This window comes from Acomys minous, assembly GCF_964271855.1.
Source record: "Acomys minous genome assembly, chromosome: 5".
Classification (NCBI taxonomy): Eukaryota; Metazoa; Chordata; class Mammalia; order Rodentia; family Muridae; genus Acomys; species Acomys minous.
Window position 1 is genome coordinate 1069077 of NC_140494.1, and position 13403 is coordinate 1082479.

Here is a 13403-nt window from a genome sequence, read left to right on the forward strand (position 1 = left end):
TGCCTGGTCCCCTAAACATGAATTACACAGTGCTTCCCTAAATGTCTTTGATAAACGCTAACTACATCCACTGTGTTTATGTACTTCATTTGAGAGTACATTGATTTCATGTGCATTAGAGTTCATACTTACTCATATTTGAGAATATAATAATTCCCTTTTATTCTTTATAAAACTTATTTTGTATATGTGTGCCTATGTGCGTGTGTGTGTTTATGCATGCGTGCGCGCGCGCGCACACACACACACACACACACACACACACACACACACACACCACACACACACACATGTGCGTGTCTCCTGTGCACAGGTATCGCTGTACTCACGTGGAGGTCACAGGACTCCTTATAGAAATCAATGCTTTCTTCCCACCTTGTTGGCTTCTAAGTGCGAACTCAAGTCATCAGGCTCGGCAGCAGGCACCTTTGCTGACTGAGCCATTTTGCACTGATTTTCAATCTTTTACCTATTTCCTTTGTATCTAGCAGGCGTGTGTTTAATTGAATCTACAGAAAGAAAACCTGCCTCCTTGTTCAGCTATATACCACAAACCTTGCCTCCTTGTCTATGTTTGCAATAACCTGCCTTTTCATCCATCTGTGTGCAATAGCCCTGCCTTCCTGTTGAACTGTATATGATAAACCATGCTTCTCCTGGGCAGAGAGCCCAGGTCACCAAATCCCAGATGTCTTTCCATCTGTTTGTGTATATTTGTCTTTTTTTTTTCATCCCCTTACTACCCCAGTCAGAGCCATGCCTGGAGTCATGCATGGATGCAGAGATACATGCTGGGTTTTCTTTTCATGTGGTCCAGGACCCTAGCCCATGCAGTGGTGCTGCCCACATTTATGGTGGGTTGAAGGAGAGAGAAATCTGTTTTTTAGGATCCCAAGTGTGGGATCGGAACAGTCTTGCAAGAGAACAGGTGAGGTTAATCCACTAGAAGACCGACCACCTCATGCGGGAGCTTGATTGTTGCCAGCTGAGAAGATCCTCTGAATAGACTCTGGGAGGAGATATATAAATGAGCCCAGAACTGGAGGTGGGGCCTTTTGGAGACTTGGGATGGTTTTGGCTGTTCATAGCTCCACTTCGGGATGCTCCTAGTAAGAACCACTCGAGGGAAGGCTTTGGGGGCTCTGACTCTTGCTGAGGTTCCGGGTTCTGGTTACTCTAGGTTCCAGCAGAAGAAATCCTGCTGATTACACCAGGAGAATCGTTGCTTGGAACTGATATCCTCATGATTTTGTTATTGTGTTCCTTAATCCTCATTTCCTATTGTTTTGGTTAGTCTGGTTATAAGTGAGGTACACTAGGTTAATAAGTTGTAATAAAATAGATTGGCTAAGAAAACTGAGCCTACAGTGGGTCCTCCTCCTTCAATTTAATGTCTAGTTCACTGATGTGCTTAGAGATGTGTTTCCTTGAGGTGATGTAAGTGAGAACTGGCCCCGGAGGCTGCAGGTTTCACATTTACTTGAAAACACATTGGGTACTTGGTTCCCAGTTTGTGGAACAGTTTGGGAGGATTTATGAGCTGTAGCTTAGTGTGAGGAGGTGTGTGACTGGTAGGGGGCAAGAAGGATCCATCTGTTATCCACAGGTGAGATCTGCAGCTCTGAGGAGCTGTTAGTTTCATCTTAATATTCTTCCCATTTCAACTCAGTGAGAACATGTCTTGAAACAAAAAATGAGAAGAAGCCTGGGAACTAACTGGGGTGGAGTGTTTGATTTGCACAAGGCCTGGGATTTAATACTCAGCCTAGCAACTAAGTAAATATTGGAATTTAGGAGAAAAAAAAGAATTATCTTGGGGTGGAGAGATGACTCAGTCGCTAGGAAGGCTTTTTGCTCTTGCGGAAGACCCCAGTTTGGTTCCCATCACATGTATGAGGCCACTTACAACTAACTACCTGTAACTCCAGCTCCACCTGATCAGTAAGCCCTCTCCTGACACTGGGGGCCACACAAACCAGAGATGTATATACACTCATGTGTGAAAAAGAATTGTCTTTCTTTGCTGTACAGAAGATGGTGGAAACAGATTTCTGTGCAGCCAGTTTGGTAAAATGTGCCCTCATACGCACAATTATTCATGGTATGTTCTCACCTGCATTTTTAATTTACGTGAAATAAAAGCTATTCATAAGAACAGTTGGGGGTTAAATCAACATTTCAATACCAAAACATTATTAAACGATGCATAAAATTTATGATGAATTCTTTCATATCATCCAGTAGCAGTCAACAGCATGGCACAAGGAAGAAAAATTATGTTTTTTCCTCCCTGGAAAGACTTCTTCACATGTACTCTTCAATATAAGTTTAAAACAAACAGCAATTACATTTCATTTTTCAACCCACAGAGGAATGTCTTTGATTGTGGGTCTTTGTGAGTTTGTTAAATTCCTTTGTTTGGCTTTAATTTGAGAATCAGTAGCGTACAATAGTCCGTGTCAGATGCAGAATCTGTTCCTGTCACTCAGCCTTCACTGAGTTGAAGCTGTTTTCACATTAGTAAGAAGAATCGTAGGTTTCCCACCTAAATACCATGTTAGGATTTTGCTGTGTTTATGTGACTTTGTGAAGTTATTGGTTTGCATTTGTGCTACTTTCACGGTTGCACTTTTAAACTCCAAAGGATAAACTTAAGGCTTTCATAGAAGAGAAGATAATTTCAGTGTCCCTGATTAGCTCCTGACTGCTTTACATATTTTGGTTAATATTGACAGCTTTATTAAAAAGCTATAGTCAATGTGTTTACTAGACTGATGGACTACACTCAGCCGTAGATATTTTCTAGCTAAACAAATTCAGTGTGGGCAAAGCTTATGAAGAAGTCTTCTTCTGTTTGTCTCTTAGAAAGACTCAAAGTTTGCTTTATTTCAAATAACATTTATAATTGCTCCCTGGTGGGCTGGCGGTTAGGATTCAGCTTTCTCTCTGCATTGGTTATAATGCCATTTATTATTCAATGCCATAAGATCAGAAGCAGCTCATTTCACTTAATGTCTATTACTAGAGTTGTTAGGGCCAGACACAGGGCCTTCCCTGGCAACCCAAACAAGCTGGATTAGGGCATATAACAGGCCAATTAAATAGACAAGGGACCTTAGTTTGACGGTAAACTTTAAACCCTTACCCAGATCTAGCCAATGGGCAGAACATTCTCCACAGTTGAGTAACTTTCACATGTACTCTGGTGCCTCATATTTGACCATGTCCCCTGGAGGGGGAGACCAGGTGGCACTCAGAGGAAAGATAGCAGGTTACCAAGAAGAGACTTGATACCCTATGAGCATGTACGGGGGAGGAAATCCCCCTCAGGAATAGTCATAGGGGAGGGGAATAAGGGGAAAATGGGAGGGAGGGAAGAATGGGAGGATACAAGGGATGGGATAACCATTCAGATATAACAAGAATAAATTAATAAAAAATTAAAATAAATAAATAAATAAATAGACAAGGGATAGTGAAAAACAGGAAAGAGGAGATGTTGTCATTGTGGTCATATTGGGAAGTGACCTCTCACACTGCAGCTCTATCTTCAGGGACCTGACATAGAGTTTAGTTTTAAGGAGAATGTTAGGAAGGTAGAACCAAGCAGTTCTGCTCATGATGCCAGCCCACTCATCACCGTTGTCTGGGCCTCAGCTTCCCCTCCATGGTGGTCTGACAGGTTGTGAGAATTCTGTGAAATCTCTTGCTAGAAGACAAGTTTTCTCTCTGGCTGGCACAAAAGTCTCATCCTTTCCTTTTTATCTTTACTTCGTGAGACTCTTGGAGGAATTCCAAATTCCTTGGAATCCATTATTTGAATAATCTGGAGGCCAACAGAGAGGGCATGTGCATCTGTTTATTCTATCTTCATTTCAGCCTAGGTGGGTGCAGCTGCATTGCCCGCTACCACCACTCATTAGACTCCTGAAACAAAGACCCAAAGAAGAGCAAGACACCCCTAACTGCACTGCCAGGAATAGCTGATAACACCGTGGGTCTAACAGGTCTGGCAGGATGACACTGTTCTAAGGAGTCACCCCATCTCTCAATCTGATCATCAGACTATTCAAATAGTAGACCCTAGAGGCACAGAAATTTCCCTTAGATCCTCATATTGCAAGAATAAAGAGGCGCTTGTGAGGGGTACCACTGTAAACAGAGTCCCTTGGAAAGAAGCTGTGTACAGAGAGTCTGATGGGCTGGTTGGAACTGTAGTGATGTGCAGAGGGTGGAATGTTGCAGGTCCATCCAGAGGATAATTACATTATCTTCAGCCAGCTTTAGTGATGTGCAGAGAGGTTGGAATGTTGCGGGTCCAGAGGCTCATTACATCATCTCGAGCCAGCTTTAGTCCCTGGAACAGTCATTCCTTGACTATCTCTGTGTCAGAGCTAACATCCTGCCATCAATAAATTAAAGCCTTTGGAATCTGTAAACTCAGTAGACCAGTAGATTCTATCAAACTCAGACCTAAGATGTCAACATCATACTGTCTTAGAACTATGGAAAAGCTTCCCCCATCTTCCTGTAACCGCCTCTCTGATCTATCTACCACTATGTTTTAAACTTGCCTTGACTTACGACTTTCTTTGTTCTGTAAAACTATAAAACTTCTTGAAACTGCCTCCATGTTAGACACAGAGTTTGGAATAACCCAAATTCTGTGTTCCCAGGTCACAGTTACTAAAAACGGCCCCAGAATAAACTATCTCTTATTCAGGTTAAAAACGAGAGCTGTGTAGTTCTTGCATTGATACCACCTCACTGGATAAGATGGCTCAGTGGTGGGTGGGACCACACCTGGAGTGAACGCCTAATGCACATATTCTTGTCCCTCTGTTGAAACTTCAATCTTACCTCAGGACCCCTGGAAGATGTACTTATGGGGGTAGTCACTGGATCCCTGTAAAATACAGACATATTTAATTTTTAAAATTAGAATTATTAATTTTATTTTTTTGTGAGTGTTTCCCTACACACATACGTAAGTACCATGTGTATGCGTGGTGCCTGAGGAGGCCAGATGAGAGTATCAGATTCCATGGGGCAAAGGTTATGGGAGATTGGAGCACCATGTGGGTGCTGGGAATCAAACCTGGGTCCCTCTGTAAGAGCAGAAAGCTCTCTTAACCACTGAGTCACCATTCCAGATTTTAGCTTTCTTTTGTCTCTCTTCCCAATGTAGCCAGAGTGAATAAATCTCCTTTCTCTGTTTTCTCCTTTTAATTTCGTGCTCTTAGCTGGCATACTGAAAATAAATGGCAGAAACTGGGTTGGGGAACAGGATGTGTCCCCCCCAAGTTCCATAACATATGCATGAATGTGTTTAGAAGATATTTCTCTGTGTGTATGTGAACATGTTTAGAGCAGTCTAGCAGCATAGACCTGCTTTTTAACAATCCATCATTCAGCTATCCACATGTTAGGTCACTAAATAAAAGTTTCTGCAAGTTTGGGGATGCTTTGCTATCATGAGCTCTGTTTCTTTGCACATCCTTGCGTTATGTATGCACATTGCGTGTGACTTTTCTGATTGATCAAATTCCCAGTGGCTGAATGCGTATCTTCCTCAAAGAATAATTTGTGTATAACAATTTATATGTAAATTTGACAATCTGCTACATTGATCTGTGTATTCATCTCCATGTGATTTCTTGCTCTTTTGATTATTATTGGTATTGTGCTCTATGGAGGAATTGTTTCAATCAATAACATTATCAACTCTTCAGTCATCTGTGATGTCCTTGTGAGAAAATCTATAGGCTCAGAGATGAGTTTCTCCCCGTTTCAATTGTTTTGATGCTATTTAAGATAATCATTCAATGTTGCACAAGAGTAAGTCATAGCTAATTAATTATCAGCATTTGGCAACTAGCTGTAAGGTCTTAAATCCAATTCAGGGCACTGAGGCATAACTTGAGGTCACATGACTTATTTAGTATCAGGAAAAATAGGGGTGGGGATCAAAAGGGAAAGGATTTTGGGTTTCCCCAAAAAGTGAAGAAGCTGATCTTAAAGATTTGGGGGAATGGGAGGGGCTGTGGAAAGAAGGCATCATGCTAATATGTGACTTACAGGATGTGCTGCACCTATGGAGGGAAGACGTATTTAATTGACTTGCCCCCACTATACCAGTGGCCCTCTGATGTCCCAGAGTTTGGCAACCTGAAGTCTGTACCTTTTTTTTTTTTTTTTTTTGAGAAGTGAGAATGACAAACACATTATGCTGGAATCCGAGTACCTGGGGAAGTTTTAGAGCATCATAGATTCACAGGCAGACAAGGGCAGGGCTCTGTCTCTCTCTGTAGCAGCAGGGAACCCAGAACAAAACAAGAGCTTCAGATAGACATAACTTGACCAGCATTAGTCTGACTGCTTGCCAACATCATTGAGGCTTGGGAGGAAGGAAAACATCCATCGCTGCCAGCAAGTGTCACTGACTGGCCCATAGGCTAAACGTACTGCCACTTTCCTTGATGAATTCCTTGTGTTTTTTCTTTTCCTAAGGGTTTTGCCTCAGGTTTCATGCTTTGATTAAATTCTCCAGCTAATTTGTTGCTGTTTATATACTGATGCTATTTAATATAATGTACCCATATCACTGTCTCTCATTTTCTCTGCTCACCGCGTGTCTTCATATTGTTGTATGTGGTGATTTCTATGCGCAGTCAGCATCACATGACTTTTAACCACTGAGGCTAGGAGCCTCTGTGGGGCTTTTGTTGACTGGATTAATCAGAGTGGGAAGATATACCCTAAATGTGGTCAGCACTGTTTCATGGCCTGGGTCCTCGGGTAACTAGAAGGAGAAAAGGAACAGAGCATCAGCACCCACCTCCCTCTGCTTCCTGACCTCTGATGCCATGTGCCCAGCTCCTGCAGCCAAGCCTTTCCTGCCATGACGGACTGTGCCCTGGAGCTGTGGACCAAAATAAACCCTTTCTTTGTTAAGTTGGCTTTGTATGGGACGTTGTCACAGCAAGAGAAAGGCTTTGCAATACTAGCCCATTTCTTCTTGTATAGTTCAGCCCTTCACAGGTCTCAGCTGAAGTCAAACATTAGCTTATTTTCCCACATGCACCTTCTACATTCCTTCCCCACTGGTTTTGTTCTTTGGGTATGAAAATAGATCTTCAAGCCCCCAAGTTATTTTTTTGTTCTCATAGAAAATAAAAGACATTTAGCCCCTGTGTATTCTCAATGATTGAAATTATTTGCAACTAGAGATTGAAGAAAATGATAATTTAACAGTCAGGGGCCAGTGAAGATGGCTGTGTGGGTAAAGGTACCTGCCACCAAGCCTGACAAAAGTTCAGTTCCCAGAAGCCATGTGATGAAAGCAGAGAACTAACACTTTGAATTGTGCTCTGATATCCCCACACACACCGTGGTATACGCACACACAGCCACACAGACACAAATTTAAATACAATATTTAAAAAGTGGTAGTAGTAGTAATAGAAATTAGGAGGTTGACTCTTTCTGACACAACAGAAGGATCCAAAGTAATATTAATTATTTTTTTAAAAAATTTGTCCATGTTTACCAAGTGTTATGTGAGACTTGGGGGAATATAGAATAAAAGAGGAAGTTCAGAAAATGACACTTTAGAGGAAACCAGATGGGGCACAAGTTACAATCATGATATAAAGTGTTTTTTAAAGTATTATTATTATTGTTGTTGTTATTTTTCTGTGTGTGCACATAAATGAGTGTGTGCATGTGCACATGTGCAGATGCATGCACGCTCCATGGTGAGAACATGTAGAGTTCAGAGGACAATTTGCAGAAGTCTGTTCTCTGCTTCCACCATGTGGTTCCCACGGATCTCAGGTCACCATGCTCAGTGACAAGGACCTTTACCCACTGAGCCATCTCACCAGCCTGACATAAAGCTTTAAGCTGTGAAGTAACATGGAAAGTAAAACAATTCTTTTGCTGTGGTCACCACAACATGAAGGGCTGAAGCCTTAGGAGGGTTGAGAGCCACTGCTGTAGAGGCTATAAAGCTTTCATAAATAAGACAGAGGCCAATGCTGACGCCCGCTGAAGGAACAGCCTTAGGTAGGGTGGGCAAGTTGTCTTCAAATTTCAACAGATGTCACCAAATAGTGTATGTTTTTGTGGGAGTTTGGAGTCCTGGGATGGTAAAATAATTTACCAGAGTGTAGAACTAAGGGAAAGAAAGGAGTTTCTTTGTGGGGCACTGCTCAGAATGAGCAAAGGACCGCTCAGCACTCTTGCCCTGGATGTGCGGCTTTTCTAGTAGAATCTGGGCCTAGCTAGGTGTTGTTTCAGATGAGACTGAGCCAACAGAAGCTTCCCCTTGGGTTCCTAGCCTCACTTGTTGAAGGATTTAGAAACAAACTGTGGAGGAAGCTCAAGGATGATTTTATTAAGGTTTGAGGGAAATATCAAGGTAGACAAACTGTAAATTCTGGCAGCTACAGGTAAGAAAGATGGAAAGAAAGTATGGCTTCTTTTTTTTGGGGGGGGGTGGGTTTCAAGACAGGGTTTCTCTGTGTAGCCTTCACTGTCCTGGACTTGCATTGTAGGCCAGGCCTCAAACTCACAGCACTCTGCCTGCCTCTGCCTCCAGAGTGCTGGGATTAAAGGCATGCGCCACCACGCCCAGCTAAAACTATGCCTTTAAACCAAGGACAAGCTGGGCAGTGGTGGCTCATGCCTTTAATCCCAGCACTGGAGGCAGAGGCAGGCAGATCACTGTGAGTTCGAGGCCAGCCTAGTCTACAGAGTCCAGGATTGCCAAGGCTACACAGAGAAACCCTGCTTCAAAAACCCAATCAATCAATCAATCAATAAATAAATATTAAAATAAACAAACCAAGCACACAGGTCAGAGGAGTGGCAAGGCAGTCCAGAGAGTCAATGGGACACAGTTAGGAGTTTGGACACTATCACAAAAAGGGACATCGAAGAGGGAAAGGCTCTAGATCTGAGTTCCAAGGTCACAGGATTCCAAATTTCTATTTCTCAGGGCAAAAGTTTACAGTAGGGACACTACAGAAGTGGGGGGCAGTTAACTTAAGAAAGGGCAAGCACTCTTAGAAGAGGGGTGGATGAGAGTGGAGGGGAAAGCCTGACTGGCACTGGGCCCTGAGGATCACAGCACTTTATAAAGAGTCTACAGCATCTATGGCAGCCACTCCTGCTGTGTGCATCCATCGTTGGGCTTGTCTCCTACATGCTCTGCATCTCAGACAAAGGCCAGGTACAGAGGGAGCTCTGGTCATCCTCCACAAAACGGCATCGGCCCCTATGCTCCTGCCACATAGCTGTGGGGATTTGATCAGCTTGTGGTTTTGTCCTGACCTAAATGCTCTTGTGGGTGTTGCTCTTGCTGGGTGGTTTGCCTTCTTCAGTTCTTCCACCAGGGAGCACAGCCAGAAGGGGTTTGCTTTCAGACCCAGGGTGGGTCACTATGTCCCAATGGTCATTTATTCCATGTACATACTGTATAACATGTAAAACTGTAAAGAAGTAAGTATACTAAATACAAAGATTTTTTTTCCCCATTTCACTCAAAAACCTTCCTGTTTGGAATCTTTCAAAACTCCCTGGTGATGGCTGATGTTGTCAGCATTATGTGTAATAGCACAAAACTGGAAATTATTGAAATGCCAATCACAAGAAGATTGGATGATTATAAAATGACATTTCCATGAAATTGAAAACAATGTAGCAGAAGGGGAGGAACCATGAGGCTCAGGGCCTTGTTTTAAATGATGTAGTGATGTAGGCTTTGAGCCCTTTGGGGACTAAGCAACCCTTTTACAGAGACCGTATATAAGATATCGGGAGTATCAGATACTTCACATCATGATTCATAGCAGTAGCAAAATTACAGTTATGAAGTAGCGACAAAAATAATCTTATGACTGGGGGGTCAGCACAACATTGGGGAGCCCTGTTAAAGGATGGCGGCATTAGGAAGGTTGAGGACCACTGTTTTAAACAAAGAGGACCTGTATAAATACGCACAGGATCGACCTGAAGAGCATAATGTGCGGTGGGGATGGGTGAGCACACAGCCTGAAGCACAGCTCTGGAGGGCCATCTGTGCACTTGTGTTTTGTTATGCACTTTCAACCCTGAGGTCCTATGAAAGCTTTGTGTGACTAAGCATAATAATACATCTCCAATAAATACCAAAAAAGGTCTCTCTCTCTCTCTCTCTCTCTCTCTCTCTCTCTCTCTCTCTCTCTCTCCCTCTCCCTCTCCCTCTCCCTCTCCCTCTCCCTCTCCCTCTCCCTCTCCCTCTCCCTCTCTCTCTCAGGAGAGCTGATGCGATGCGTTAGTTAGTACTTGTTCTCATAAGGAATTTCTACAAGCAGGTGGACATGTGTGAAGCAACTGTTTTCAGGCCCTGAAGAGCAGCCAGGGCAGGGCGGAGCTGTGGAACTTGCAGACAGAAGACTCACGGGAAGAGCTGTCCACATTCATGCTCATCCCAGCCTTCTGTACCGAGCAGTTCCACGAAAAGAGCACCAGCAAGTGTTAGTAGAAAATCTGAGGAATCTTTTCCTGGTTGTCAGATGACACTGAAGAAACTGGGGTTCACTCTTGGGGTTCTTAGTGTCATTGATAAGCAGAAAGTGGAAGGCAGTTTTATTCAAGTTGTAAAGGAAAAAACAAACAAACAAACAAAAAAACAAAACAAAACCACAAGGCAGGCAGGCTATAATCATCTTGGCAGCTGCCCAGTGGGAGAGAATGGAGAAAAGGAAAATAAAAATGTCACATTCATTGAGTTAAGCTGGATAAGAGGCCAGTCACCTGACAGGAAGAGTGTGAGCTTTAGAGAAACAGCAAGGAAGCCAAAGTGACAGAGGAGGCACACTTACCTTCTGGACAAGCATCTGACAGAGAGAAACAAGGAAAATGGCATTCCTTTGTGAGAAAGATGTACAGAGTCAGAAAGCCTCACAGTGGCTATAGAGGCTGTGCTAGGAACTCTGGGAAGGAGGGGTAGGTTATCGCACTAAAGAAATAACTGTGATGCCTCTCTCTTTAGCATGACTTAAGTTGTGTAGATCTTCTTAGAAGTGGTCCCTCTTTCTTGAAGGGTGGCTCCTTAGTCAGGTCATTGACCTAGGCCAACAGTAATGTTAGGTGTCCATACAGGCCAGTGATTCTGTCCTAGAGACCAGCAGGGCTTTCTCTTACTGATCTGTTATCACTATTTGATCAGCTGAGGAATAAATAATACTGCAGATTTTTATTAAAAGACAGAGCTCTATTATCCAGCAAAACAAAACAAAAGTACAAGCAGCCAGGAGATGTGCTATTGGCATTTCAGGATAAAGGAGACAAAAATTATAACACAATGAAGTGTTTGAAGTAATAAGGTAAGGAAAATGTAATAAACATTTAAGAACACAAAAAATGGTGATGAATATAGCCAAGCCACTACTGATCAAAACACAGACAACAATTGACCTCTGGGGTGCTCAGCCCTATTGTTCCATCTGCAGAACAACCCTATACCTCAGGCCCAAGGGAATGCCCCTGACTAGGAAGCAGAATTTCAGTGGCAAGACTAGGATAGGAAGTCTATTGTGAAATACTGTGAAATACTGCAGCCAGGAGACCTCAAAAATGTACACTGTGTGTTAGCTACACGCATTGTGGCCATGACAACATCTCTGCACAGTAGGTTAAAAATGGTAGATTTACATCCTATAATTTTGACTAGAAGAAGAGCCATGTCTTTCACTGTATATAAATTTATATTTAAAAAATATAATCTGTGATAGTTTGTGTTAATTGTCCACTTGACAGAATCTAAAGTCACCTGGGAGATGAGCCTCTCAGTGTGCCTCTAGGGGATTATTTGTATTGCGTTAATTAAGGTGACAAGATCTGCACATTGTGGATGGCACCGTTCCCTAGGCAAGTAACCCTGGACTATAAAAGAGCTGAGCCCTGGCAAGCATGTGTTTCTTCTGACCTTCTTCTTCTGACTGTGGGTACAATGTGGCCAGTTGCTGGAAGCTCCTGCTGCTGTGGTATCTGTGCCACAGTAGACTATAACGCAGAATGGTGCACTGTAATCAACTCTTTCTCCTCTCAAGTGCATTTGTAGAGAGTGTGCTGTTGCAGCAGGAAAAGAAACTAAGGCAGTGTCCTGTCCTGTATTCCTTCACCATTATAGCCCAGAACACTATACAGAATATCTAGGCTTGGCTCAGGTGCTCTGCCATTCTGCTAGCATGATGTTTCAGGAAGATTTCCCTTAAAGGTGTGTTTTTCTGCTCCTTTCAGCACTTCTTTTGGGAGCACACTTGTCCTCCTCTCCAGGGGGCTGCTTCTGTCCACAGCCTGCTCTAGCTGGTGGCATGAGGACACCCACCCCTGGCTCAATACTTTTAAAAAATTGCCTATGCAATAAATACAAGAATGCCTTTTTCCTTCCTCCTCCTCCTCCTCCTCCTCCTCTTCCTCCTCCTCCTCCTCTTCCTCCTCCTCCTCCTCTTCCTCCTCCTCCTCCTCTTCCTCCTTCTCCTCCTCTTCCTCCTCCTCCTTCTTTCTTCAGACGAGTGAGCTTTCGAAGAGTTCAGGGAGGAGTGAGGCAGAGAGATCAGTCTTCAGAGAGAAAGAATTGAGGGGTGTATCCAGGAAGAAGCATTCTGTCCTTTTGTCTTTTAGACGCCATAGAGCTCAGGCTGAACCTGCTATGTACCCAGTAAAGATCTTGAGTTTCTGGTTCTCTGGCTCCCGCCTCCCAGTAATGAGATTACAAATGCCCAGCGCCTCTCAGGTTCTATGCAGTTGTCTGAATGGAACTCACAGCTACCTGCCTGCCAGGCAAGCACCCTACCAACCAAGCTACATCCCTGTGGATCTGAGTTTGAAACACAAGTTAAAAAAAAAAAAAACTGAGCATGATGGGGCGTGTTTGTAATGCCAGCACTTGGAGGTGCAGACAAGAATATCCCTGGGGCTCAGTGGCCAGCCAGTCTAGCCTACTCAGTGAGTTCTAGCTAACCAAGAGCCATTGTGTCCAAAAGTAAGGCAGATGGCACCTGAGGCTCATCTTGCGAGTTGACCTGTGGCCTTTACACAGATACATACATATGAAGACACACTAACAGACAGGCACACACATGGAGGGAGAGAGGGAGGGAGGGAGGAAGGGAGAGCACAGCATTCCTGAGCTTCATCTTTCAATCAAACAAAACCCGGTAGCACTATGAAAAATACCTCATCAGTTGAGTCTATGCAAGAGAATGATCCTGGATCACTGCAGTGGCCTGATTTAATTAGTTAAATGGGGTCTTCACAGCATGATAGAGGCTTCACCAGAAGAGAGAAGGGAGTCCAGTGCACACTGCCCATGCTTGAATAAACCCTGGGGTTGCTTTGCTGCCTGCCCGCAA